Here is a 13,449-nt window from a genome sequence, read left to right on the forward strand (position 1 = left end):
AACCTCAGTCAAGTTTCAGGTAGTTAAAGGTCTAGAGTACACTGAAAGTAAAGATCAAGTTGCACCTTTCAACCCATACCACTAAGAAAACATATACTTCTAGAAACATATGCCTTTTTAGATTTCAGTATGATGCTCCAACTTATTTACTAAACGACAATGGTTGAGGAGGGCCCAGAGCAACAGAAGGATCCAGGCTTCAATACAGGACATCCTGCCACTCAGCGCTTATGACCCATGGATCCAATGGTGCTCAAAATATCTGTGGAAAACAGGGATGATGTTTTGAGCCTGTTGCAAACCTGGAAAGAAGAATCATAAAAGAGGCTCCAGGTATTCTGAAGCAATGACACGGCCCTTAGGCAAAACCTGTTTTCATTTTGAGAACTAATTCTTGGCTTGCTTGTTAGCCATGGCAGAACCTAGTGGCCCTACCACAAAATGTTAGATATATACGATAAAACCCAAAGCAACCACAAAAACAAACAAATGAAATGAGGTAAAGTAAGCCAACAAAGAACAGAAAACAGATCAAAAGTAACCAATACAAAAAGAGGCACAAAGGGGCTTCCCTGGTGGCGCAGTGGTTGAGAGTCCTCCTGCCGATGCAGGGGACACGGGTTCGTGCCCCGGTCTGGGAAGATCCCACATGGCGTGGAGCGGCAGGGCCCGTGAGCTATGGCCGCTGAGCCTGTGTGTCTGGAGCCTGTGCTCCGCAACGGGAGAGGCCACAACGGTGAGAGGCCCACGTACCGCAAAAAAAAAAAGAGGCGGGAAAAGAGAAAAGTGATCAAAACCAGGAAGGACAAAAAGAAAACAAATAGCCAGGATGGTGGGTTTCAACCCAACCATATCAATAATCACATTAAATATAAATGATCTAAACACCTAAATAAAAAGGCAGATATTGTCAAATTGGATTTTTTTTCAAAAGACCCAACTACCTGATACCTAAAAGAAACCTCTTTAAATATAAAGACACAACAGTCTCCCAAGGCAACAGAAGTAAAAGCAAAAATAAACAAATGGGACCTAACCAAACTTACAAGCTTTTGTACAGCAAAGGAAACCATAAACGAAAAAATAGACAACCTATGGACTGGGAGAAAATATTTGCAAATGATGTGACCAACAAAGGCTTAATTTCCAAAATATACAAACAGCTCATACAACTGAATAACAAAAAACACACAACCCAATCAAAAAATGGACAGAAGACCTAAATAGACATTTCTCCAAAGAGACATACAGATGGTCAACAGGCATGTGAAAAGATGCTCAACATCGCTAATTATTAGAGAAATGCAAATCAAAACTACAATGACGTACCGCCTCACATGGGTCAGGATGGCCATCATTAAAAAGTCTACAAGTAACAAATGCTGGAAAGGGTATGGAGTAAAGGGAACCCTCCTACACTGTTGGTGGGAATGTAAATTGGTGCAGTATGCACCAATGTAAATTGGAGAACAGTATGGAGGTTCCTCAGAAAACTAAAAATAGAGTTGCCATATGATCCAGCAATCCCACTCCTGGGCATATATCCGGACAAAACTATAATTCGAAAAGATACATGCACCCCAACATTCACTGCAGCACTATTTACAATAGCCAAGACATGGAAGCAACTTAAATATCCACTGACAGATGAATGGATAAAGAAGATGTGGTACATAATATATATAATGGAATACTCAGTTATAAAATGAATGAAATAATGCCATTTACAGCAATTACCATACTAAGTGAAGTAAGTCAGAAAGAGAAAGACAAATACCATATGATATCACTTATATGTTGATTCTAAAATATGACACAAATGAACATATCTACGAAACAGAAACAGACCCACAGACATAGAGAACAGACTTGTGGTAGCCAAGGTGGAAGGAGGGTCGGGGAGGGATGGACTGGGAGTTTGGGATTAGTAGATGCAAACTATTATACATAGAATGGATGAACAACAAGGTCCTACTGTATAGCACAGGGAAGTATATTCAACATCCTGTGATAAACCTTAATGGAAAAGAATATGAAAAACAATGTGTGTGTGTGTGTGTGTGTGTGTATAAAAAACTCAATCACTTTGCTGTACAGTAGAAATTAACACAACATTGTAAATCAACTATACTTCAATAGAATAAATTATATATATATATATATATAAAGCACAAAAATGTTAAAAGAAAGAAGATGGTAAAGACATACCATTCCAACATTAATTTAAAAAAAGAAGATACCATGGCTATATTAATAAAGTAGACTGCAGAGCTAAGAATACTACTAGGTATGAAGAAAGTAATTTCAAAGTGACAAAGGTGTGCATGCACCAAGAGAACAAAACAATACTAAATATTTAACAAGATTTAAAATATACAAAATAAAAACAACAGACCTAAAAGGAGAAAAATATAAATTCACAAATATAGTCAGAAATTTCAACACCCCTTTCTCAATAATTAACAAAGTAGACAGAAAAATCAGATAGTTATAGAAGACTTGAACATCATCAACCAACCTGGTCTAAATGATATTAATCACTGATATTATATTGGGTGATCAGCTACCCAATAACAGTAGAATACACATTCTTTTCAAATGAACGCAGAAAAATGACTAAGATAGACTATACTCTGAGGGATAAAACAAGTCTCAATAAATGTAAAAGGATTAAAATCATACAAAATTTGGTATCTGGCCACAATGAAACTAAATTTGAAATCAGCTAACAGAAAGACATCTGGAAAATCTCTAAATATTTAAAGCTGTGCAACACATTCCTAATAAATCCATGGATAGCAAAAGAAATCAAAAGGGAAATTAAAAAGCATTCTGAAAGTGAAAATACAATGCATTTACATGTATGAAATTTAGCTAAAACAATATTTAGAGGGAAATACATACTACTAAATGCCTGTATTAGAAAAGAAAGTTCTGAAATTAGTGACCTCAACTTCTACCTTCATAACCTAGAAAAAGAAAAGCAAATTAAACCCTAAGGAAGCAAAAGACAGGAAATAATAAACATCAGAACATAAATCATGAAACAGAAAACAAAAACAATAAAATGCCAAAGAAAGCAAAAGCTGGTTCTTTAAGAAAATCAATAAAATTTATAAACTCTAGTAAGACTGATGCCAAACTTTATGCCAAAAAATTCAATAACTTAGGTGAAATACACAGAATCCTTAAAAGAAACAAACTACTAAAACTCAATCAAGAAGAAACAGATAACTTGAATAACCCTACATTCACCAAAGAAACTGATTTGTGGTTAAAAACCTCATCACAAAGAAAACCAAAAGCTCGAAAGGCTTCACTTACTAAACACCTAAAGAAGAAGAAATAAAAATTCTACAGAAACGTTTCTCAAATTTTGAAGTAGAGGGAATACCTCCCAATTTATTCTATGAGTCCAGTTTTTTCCTGATAGCAAAACCAGACAAAAAACATCACAAAAGAGGAAAACTACAAACCAATTCCCTCATGAATACAGATACAATATCTTAACAAAATTTCAGCAAATTGGATCTGACGATATATAAACAGGATAACACATCATGACCCACTGGGGTTTATCACAGAACTGCAAGGTTTATTTAACATTTGAAAAGCTAACAATGTAATTTACCACATAAAGACTTTAAAAAGAAAAATCATACAATCATCTCAATAAATGCAGACAAAAAATATGCTGACAAAGCATTTGACAGAATTCAACTTCGGTTCCTGATAAAAACCGAATTCATCAAACTGGGAATATAAGGGAATTTTCTCAACCTGGTAAAAAGGCATCAGTATAAACCCTAAGTTAACATCATATTATATTTAACTCTTTAAGACTGAGCTTTCCCTGGTAACATCAAAATCAGGAACAATGCAAGAATATCCATTCTTGCTACTTCATTCTTTCAGGATATTTTTGTTAGGCACAGAATTCTACATTTGCAGTTATTTTCTTTTATCCTTTAGAAGACATCATTGTCTTCTGGCTTCCATGGTTCCTGAGACCATGTGTGTGTGCACACGTATGCATATGTGTTCCTAACAGTTTGCATTCACAGTCTAGTCTCTTCAGGAGCCTGGTTATTTTTGATTGTTTGCCATTCTATTTTCAAAATCTTGTTGTAGACATAATTTGAAGCTTGTGAGACTATTTCTTACAGGAAATTTATTTGTTTGCTTCTGCCAGGATCTCTGGAACAAAGCACTGTGTAATCAGCTCAATCCAATTTTAGAGACCAATATGATTCAAAACTAAGTTGTAGTCCTGATAAAAGCCTACTTCATATTCCTGTCTACCCATACTCCTAGAGTGCAAACATGCAAAATCGTAACCCAAAGCTGAAGGGTTGCTCATGAGGTTCACCACTTCGGTGGGCTCTGCTCTAATCCCTGTCTCCCAAGTCTTGAGAGGCCATCAGCAGTTCCCTTCAGAACTGGTAAAGGCTCCAAAAAGAAAAGTAGCTCCAAACATTGGGCTCATCTCCCTGAGCCTCCATTCTCCCCTGTATCCTAGTAATTCTTAGTAATCTTGTTGGATCTCCAAAGACTTCAGGAAGATTATATTTTAGATTAATTCTGTATTATATTAGACCTATATATTCTACATAATATATACATTCCATTTAGCTTTCCTACATGTATTTAGCGGGACTGTTGGTCTGAATTACCTATTCCATCATTACTGGAAGTCTTCAAAGTAATAACCCCTTCATTTATTACTGATTTTAAAAACTGAAATATAATCCAAATACAATAAAATTCACCCTTTTAAAGTGTACAATTCAGAAGTTTTTAGTGTATTCACAGACTTGTACAATCATCATCTAATTCCGTAACATTTTTATTACCTTAAAAAGAAACCTCATAACCATTAATAGTTATCACTGCCTATTTCCCTCCAGCTCCCATCAACTGCTAATATACTTTCTGTCTCTATGGATTTGCCTATTCTGGACATTTTGTATAAATGAATTATAAATATGTGACCTTTCGTATCTGGCTTCTTTCACTTCTTTCATGTTTTTAATTTCACCCATGTTGTACCATGTATCAATACTTCATTCCTTTTTTATTGCTTAGTAATATTCCATTGCTTGAATATGTCATATTTTGTTTATTCATTCATCAGTTGATGTACATTTGGGTTATTTCTACTTTTCAGCTGCTATGAATATTCGTGTACCCATTTTTGTTTAGACATACATTTTCAATTTCTGGGGTATGTACCCAGAAGCAGAATTGCTGGGTCATATGGTAACACTATGTTTACCCTTTTGAGAACTTCCAAACTGTTTTCCAAAGCAGCTGCACCACTTTACAACCCCATAACCAACGTAAGAAGTTTCCAATTTCTCCGCATCCTTGCCAACACTTGTTATTGTCTGTCTTTTTTTATTATAGTCATCCCAGCGGGTGTGAAGTGGTATCTCCTTATCACTTTGCTTTGCATTTTACTAATGACCAATAATGTTCAGCATCTTTTCATGTGCTAGTCACACATTTTCTTTGTAGAAATGTGTATTCAAATTCTTTTCTCATTTTAATATTGAATTGTTGTATTGTTACTTGAGTTGTGTTACTTGTATATTATGGACACAAGTGCCTTAGAAGATATATGATTTGCAAATATTTTCTCCGTGTCTGTGAATTCTCTTTTCAAATTCTTGAGTGTCTTTTGAAGAACAAAATTTCTAATTTTGATGAGGTCTACCTTGTCTACTTTTTTTCATTGTGTTTTTGGTGTCAAATCTAAAAAAAAAAAATTGCCTAATACAAAATCGCAAAGATTTACACCTAAGTTTTCTCCCAAGAATCTTATAGTTTTAGCTGTTAAATTTAGATCTTTGATTCATTCTGAGTTAGTTTTAACACATTTTGTAAAGTAGGGGCCTAACTTCATTCTTTTGCATGTAGATATCCACTTGTCCCAGCATCATTTGTTGAAAGACTATTCTTTCACAGTGTCTTGGCATTCTTCTTAAAAATGAATTGACCATAATGTAAGTCTTTCTTTCTGTATTCTCAGCTCTATTCTGTTGACCTATATGTCTATCCTTACACCAGAACTACATAGTCTTGATTACCTAGCCTGGTAGCAAGTTTGGAAGTGTGAGTCCTCCAACTTTGTTCTTTTTCAAGATTATTTTGACTATTCTTGGTTCCTTGCATTTCCATATGAATTTTAGGATCAACTTGTCAATTTCTGCACAAAAAAATAGCACTGGGGCTTCCCTGGTGGCGCAGTGGTTGAGAGTCCGCCTGCCAATGCAGGGGACACGGGTTCATGCCCCGGTCCAGGAAGATCCCACATGCTGCGGAGCGGCTGGGCCCATGAGCCATGGCCGCTGAGCCTGCGCGTCCGGAGCCTGTGCTCCGCAACGGGAGAGGCCACAGCAGTGAGAGGCCCGCGTACCGCAAAAAAAAAAAAAAAAAAAATAGCACTGGACTTTTCAGAGTTTCATTGTATCTGTGTATCAATTTAGGAGTCTAGCTATCATAACAATACTGTCTTCTAATCCATGAACACAGGACTACTTTACTTTCCATTAATTTAGGTCTTCTATAATTTGTTCCTATGTTTTGTAGTTTTCAGTGTATGAGATTTTCTTTCTTTTTAGTTGCAAACAACAGAAAGCATAATGTCTTGTTTTGGCCAGTAGTTGCTAGGATTTTCTTAATTTCATTTTCAGATTGTCCACTGATAATAGAATACGACTGATTTTTATATTTTGATCTTGTATCCTACAACCTTACTGGATGCATTAGTTTAATAGTATTTTAGTTGATTCTTTAGGATTTTCCATATACAAGACCATATCATATGTGAACACAGCTATTTTCTTTCTCCTTTTGCAATCCAGATGACTTTTCTTTTCCTTGCTTAACTGCACTGTCTAGAACCTCCAATACAGTGCTGAATAGAAGTAGTGAAAGCAGACATCCTTGTCTTGCTCCTGATCTTATAGGAGAGCATCTGGTCTTTCATCATTAAGTATGAGGTTAGCTGTGGGTTTTCGTGGATACTTTTCATCAAGTTGAGAAAGCGCCTTTCTATTCCTAGTTTGTTGAGTGTTTTTATCGTTAAAGGCTGCTGAATTTGCCAAATGCTTTTTCTTCATCTATTGAAATGATCATGTGGTTTTTATTTTTTACTTTATTGATATCATGTATTACAATAATTGGTTTTCAGAAGTTAAACCAATCTTGCAGCACTGGAATAAATCCCACTTGGTCGTGGTGTATAATGGTTTTTATATGCTGCTGTATTTGGTTTGCTAGTACTATATTGAGGATTTTGGTATCTGTGTTCATAAAAGATATTGGTCTGTAGTTTTCTTTTCCTGTGATGTGTTAATCTGGTTTTGGTATTAGAATAATACTGGCCTCATAAAATGAGGTGAAAAGTATTCTCTCTCTTCTATTTTTTGGAACATTTTGTAAAGAATTGGTTAACTCTTTAACTGATAAAATTCACCAGTAGAAACACGTGGGTCTGGAATTTGTGAATAGTTTTTTATTACTAATTTAATCTCTATTCTTGTTATAGATCTATTAAGATTATCTATTTCTTCTTGAGTTTCTGTAGTTTGCATATTTCTAAGAATTTGTCCATTTCATCAAAGTTGCCTAACTCATTTGCATACAGTTTTTCATAGTGTTCCTTTAAAATCCTTTATTCTGTAAGGTCAGTAGAAATGGCCCCTCTTTCATGTCTGTATCTAGTAAATTTCTCTTTTTCTTGGTCAGTCTAACTAAAGGTTTGTCAATTTTGTTAATCTTTTCAAAGAACCAGCTTTTGATTTCATTGATTTTTCTCTATTGTTTTTGCTTCCTATTTCATTTTCATTTATTTCTGCTTCAAATTTTACTATTCCCTTCTTTTTGATTGCTTTAGGTTTAATTTGCTTTTCTTTATCCAGTGTCTTTAGGTGGAAGGTTAAGTTATTCATTTGAGATCTTTCTTCTTTTTTAATACTGATATTTATAGCTAAAAATTTTCTTCTAAGCACAGCTTGAGCTGCATCTCATAAGTTTTGGTATGATGTGTCTTCATCTTCACTCATCTCAAAGTCTAAATTCCCCTTCTGATTTCTTTTTTTTTTTAATGTGATGAATATTTTATTTCATTTTTAAAATTATTTATTTATTTTTGACTGTGTTGGGTCTTTGTTGCTGTGCACATGCTTTCTCTAATTTCGGCGAGTGGGGGCTACTCTTCATGGCGGTGTGCGGGCTTCTCATTGCAGTGGCTTCTCGTTGTGGAGCACGGGCTCTAGGCATGTGGGCTTCAGTAGTTGTGGCACACGGGCTCAGCCATTGTGGCTCGTGGGCTCTAGAGCGCAGGCTCAGTAGTTGTGGTGCACAGGCTTAGCTGCTCCACGGCATGTGGGATCTTCCCAGACCAGGGATTGAACCCATGTCCCCTGCATTGGCAGGCGGATTCTTAACCACTGCGCCACCGGGGAAGTACCCTGATTTCTTCTTTGAAGAAAAAGAAGTGTATTATTATTATTAGAGGAATGTATATTTATTTAGGAGTGTATTGTTTAATTTCCACATATTTGTGAGGCTTCCCAATTTTTTTCCCTGTTAATTTCTAATTTCTTTTCATTGTGGATAAAGAACTTTGTGTTATTTCTATCCTGTTACGTTTATGAAGTGGGGCTTCCCTGGTGGTGCAGTGGTTGGGAGTCCACCTGCCAATGCAGGGGACACGGGTTCATGCCCCGGTCTGGGAGGATCCCACGTGCCGCGGAGCAGCTGGGCCCGTGAGCCATGGCCGCTGAGCCTGCGCGTCTGGAGCCTGTGCTCTGCAGCAGGAGAGGCCACAACAGTGAGAGGCCTGTGTACCGCAAAAAAAAAAAAAAAAAAAATTTATGAAGTGTCTTGTTTTAATGGCTTAGCATAAGGAGAATGCTCCATGTGTACTTGAGAAAAATGTATTTTCTAATAATGAATGGAGTGTTCTATTGATGTCTGTTAAATCTAGCTGGTTTATGGTGTTAAGTCTTCTATTTCATTGTTTATCTTCTACCCATTTATACCCATTACTGAAAGTTAGGTATTTAAGTCTTCAACTATTACTGCTTAATTGCCCATTGTGCTCTTACTTCTGACAGGTTTTACTTCCTGTATTTTGGGGCTCTGTTGATAAATGCATATATATTTATAATTGTTATACCTTAATATATTGATTCTTTTATCATTATAAAATGTCCACTGTCTCTAGTAGGAATTTTTGTCTTAAAGTCCATTTTGTCTGATATCATAATAGCCACTCAGGCTCTCTTTTGGTTGCTGTTTGCATTATATAACTTTTTTCTTCCTTTTACTTTCAATCTATCTGTATCTTTGTTTTTTCTTAATCCACTTTAAAAATCTCTAACTTTTGACTAGAATGTTTCATCCATTCACATTTTTAAAATCCATTCACATATGACGTGATTTTTGAGACAGTAGATTTATATCTGCCATTCTTACTTATTTTGATATCTCTCATGCCTTTTTGCTCTATTCCTCCTTTACTGCTATAATTGCAATAAGTGAATATTTCATACTGAAGTATTTTTCTTTAATGATTTTTCACTATTTTTTGAGTTATTTGCTTAGTGGCTGCTCTAGGATTTACCATCTATCGATACATCTTAATTTATCAGAAACAGATTCAGATTTATACTAACTTAACTCAAGTGAGCTATAGACACATTACTCTTATATAGCTCTATTTCCTTTCTCCCATATTTGTGGCATTGCTGAATATATGTGTGATATATATATATTACATTTATAAATATTATAAACCCTAAAATACATTGTTATAATTATTACTTTACATAATTTTATGTCTTTTAAAGAAACTAAGAGAAAAAAGGACAATTATATTTTTGTAGGTTTTGTTAATATGAATTCTTATTATTTCTGGCTTTCTTCATTTGTTCCTGTGGAATCAAATTACTGTATGGAGTCATTTCTTTAACCCAATGCAGCTTTGCTACCATCCACCTCCCTTGTACTGTTGTTAGAAAATGTATTATATTTCTATATGTCATAGGCACCAAAATACACTATATACATTGCTATTTTAATTTTCATTGGAATATAGTTGCTTTACAACATTGTGTTAGTTTCTTGCTGTACAGAAAAGTGAATCAGTCATATGTATACATATATCCACTCTTTTTTAAGACTTCCTTCCCATTTAGGTCACCACAGAGCATTCAGTAGAGTTCCCTATGCTAAACAGTAGGTTCTCATTAGTTATCTATTTTATACATAGTAGTGTATATATGTCAGTCCCAATCTCCCAATTCATCCCACCCTCCTTCCCCCCTTGGTAACCGTAAGTTTGTTCTCTACATCTGTGACTCTATTTCTGTTTTGCAAATAAGTTCGTTGCTACCATTTTTCTACATTCCACACATAATCGATATTATACGATATTTGTTTTTCTCTTTCAGACTTACTTCACTCTGTATGACAATCTCTAGGTCCATCCATGTCTCTGCAAATGGCATTATTTTGTTCCTTTTTGTGGCTGAATAATATTCCACTGTATATATGTACCACATCTTCTTTATCCATTCCTCTGTCGATGGACATTTAGGCTGCTTCCATGTCCTGGCTATTGTAAACAGCACTGCAATGAACATCGGGGTGCATGCATCCTTTCAAATTATGGTTTTCTCTGGATATATGCCCACGAGTGGGATTGCTGGGTCATATGATAGCCCTATTTTTAGTTTTTTAAGGAACCTCCATACTGTTCTCCATGGTGGCTGTACCAATTTACAGTCCCACCAACAGTGTAGGAGGGTTCCCTTTTCTCCACACCCTTTCCAGCATTTATTGTTCGTAGAATTTTTGATGATGGCCATTCTGACTGGTGCGAGACGATACCTCATTGTAGTTTTGATTTGCATTTCTCTAATAATTAGTGATGTTGAGCATCTTTTTGTTTGTTGACCATCTGTATGTCTTCTTTGGAGAAATGTCTATTTAGATATTCTGCCCATTTTTTGATTGGTTGGGTTGGTTTCTTTTATAATGAGGTGCATGAGCTGTTTGTATATTTTGGAGATTAATCCCTTGTCACTTGCTTTGTTTGCAAATATTTTCTCCCATTCTGAGGGTTGTCTTTTCGTCTTGTTTATGGTTTCCTTTGCTGTGCAAAAGCTTTAATTAGGTCTCATTTGTTTATTTTTGTTTTTATTTTCATTACTCTAGGTGGTAGATCGAAAAAGATCTTGCTGTGACTTATGTCAGAGAGCGTTCTGCTTATATTTTCCTCTAAGAGATTTTTATAGTATCTGGCCTTACATTTAGGTCTTTAATCCCTTTTGAGTTTATTTTTGTGTATGGTGTTAGGGAGTGTTCTAATTTCATTCTTTTACATTGTAGTTTTCCAGTTTTCCCAGCACCAATTACTGAAGAGGCTGTCTTTTCTCCATTGTATATTCTTGCCTCCTATGTCATAGATTTGGTGGCCATAGATGCATAGGTTTATCTCTGAACTTTCTATCCTGTTCCATTGATCTATATTTCTGTTTTTGTGCCAGTACCATACTGTTTTGATTACTATAGCTTTGTAGTATAGCCTGAAGTCAGGGAGCCTGATTCCTCCAGCTCTGTTCTTCTTTCTCACGATTGCTTGAGCTATTCAGGGTCTTTTGTGCTTCCATACAAATTGTAAAATTTTTTGTTCTAATTCTGTGAAAAATGCAATTGGTAATTTGATAGAAATTGCATTGAATCTGTAGATTGCTGTGGGTAGTACAGTCATGTTCACAATATCGATTCTTCCAATCCAAGAACATGGTATATCTCTCCATCTGTTTGTGTCATCTTTGATTTCTTTCATCAGTATCTTATAGCTTTCTGAGTACAAGTCTTTTGCCTCCTTAGGTATTTGCCTCCTTAGGTATTCCTAGGTATTTTATTCTTTTCAATGTGATGGTAAATGGGACTGTTTCCTTAATCTCTTTTGATCTTTCATTGTTAGTGTATAGGAATGCAAGAGATTTCTGTTTATTAATTTTGTATCCTGCAACTTTACCAAATTCATTGATGAGCTCTAGCAGTTTTCTATTAGCATTATTAGTATTTTCTATGTATAGTATCATGTCATCTGCAAACAGTGACAGTTTTACTTCTTCTTTTCTGATTTTGATTCCTTTTATCTTCTTCTTCTCTGATAGCCATGGCCAGGGCTTCCAAAACTATGTTGAATAAAAGTGGTGGGTGGATATCCTTGTCTTGTTCCTGATCTTAGAGGAAATGCTTTCAGCTTTTCACCACGGAGTATGATGTTAGCTGTAGGTCTGTTGAATGTGGCCTTTATTATGTTGAGGAAGGTTCCCTCTAAGCCCACTTTCTGGAGAGTTTTTATCATAAGTGAGTGTTGAACTTTGTCCAAAGCTTTTTCTGAATCTATTGAGATGATATATATACACTGTTTTATATGATTGCTTTTTAAATCACTTAGCAGAAGGAAGAAAATGCATTCTTCCTGTCTTTTATAATTACCTTTACCATTGCTCTTTTTTTTTTTTTTGGTATGGATTCAAATTATTGTCTAGGTCTGGCTTTCAAATATGAAGAACTACTGTCAGTATTTTTTTAAGGTGAGTCTGCCAGCAACAAATTCTCTCATCTTCTGCTTATCTGCAAATATCTTTATTTTTACCTTCATTTTTGAAAGATAGCTTTGCTGAATACAAGATTCTTGGTTGAGGTTTTTTTTCTTCCTTTGAGTATTTTGAACATGTTATCCCACCGTCTTCTTGTCTCCATTGTTTCTGTTGAGAAGCCAGTTGTTAATTTTGTTGTGGTAAACCTTGTAAATGACAAGCTGTTTTTCTCTTGCTGCTTTAAAGATTTTCTCCTTGTCTTTGTCTTTCAGGATTTTTAGTATGATTCATTTATTTGTGGATCTCTTGCATGTATCCTATTTGGAATTCTTTGAGCTTCCTGGAATAGATTAACATTTTTTGAGTAAATGGAAACTTTTCAGCCATTATTTCTTCAAATACTTTTTCTGTTCCCCTCTCTTCTTCTTTCCTTCTGGTTCTCCCATCATGCATATGTTAGTGTGTTTAATAGTGCCCCATATTTTTCTGAAGTTCTATTCATTTTTCTTCATCTTTCTCTCTGCTCTTTGACTTGGATAATCTCTCTCAATCTATCTTCAAGTTTACTAACTCTTTCTTGTGCTGGTTCAAATCTACTGTTGAGCCCAACTAGTTAATTTTTTATTTCAGTTGTATTTTTCAATTCCAGAATTTCAATTTCAATTCCAGAATCTGGTTCTTTTCCTTTATAATTTCTATCTTTTATTAATACTGCCTATTTAATGTGACATCACCATCATACCTTCCTTACTTCTTTAATCATGGTTTTCTTTACTTCTTTGAAGAAAATTATAATGGCTACTTTGAACTCTTTGTC

At 35.2% G+C, this 13,449-nt stretch overlaps 1 protein-coding gene across 4 annotated transcripts in view; it reads right to left on the reverse strand.

The window, feature by feature from the left end:
* SEC22A (SEC22 homolog A, vesicle trafficking protein) overlaps window positions 1–13,449 on the reverse strand; it is an 81,109-nt gene that overhangs the window by 44,076 nt on the left and 23,584 nt on the right. The window lies entirely within an intron of this gene.

The sequence above is a fragment of the Pseudorca crassidens genome, chromosome 5 (assembly GCF_039906515.1).
Source record: "Pseudorca crassidens isolate mPseCra1 chromosome 5, mPseCra1.hap1, whole genome shotgun sequence".
Lineage (NCBI taxonomy): Eukaryota > Metazoa > Chordata > Mammalia > Artiodactyla > Delphinidae > Pseudorca > Pseudorca crassidens.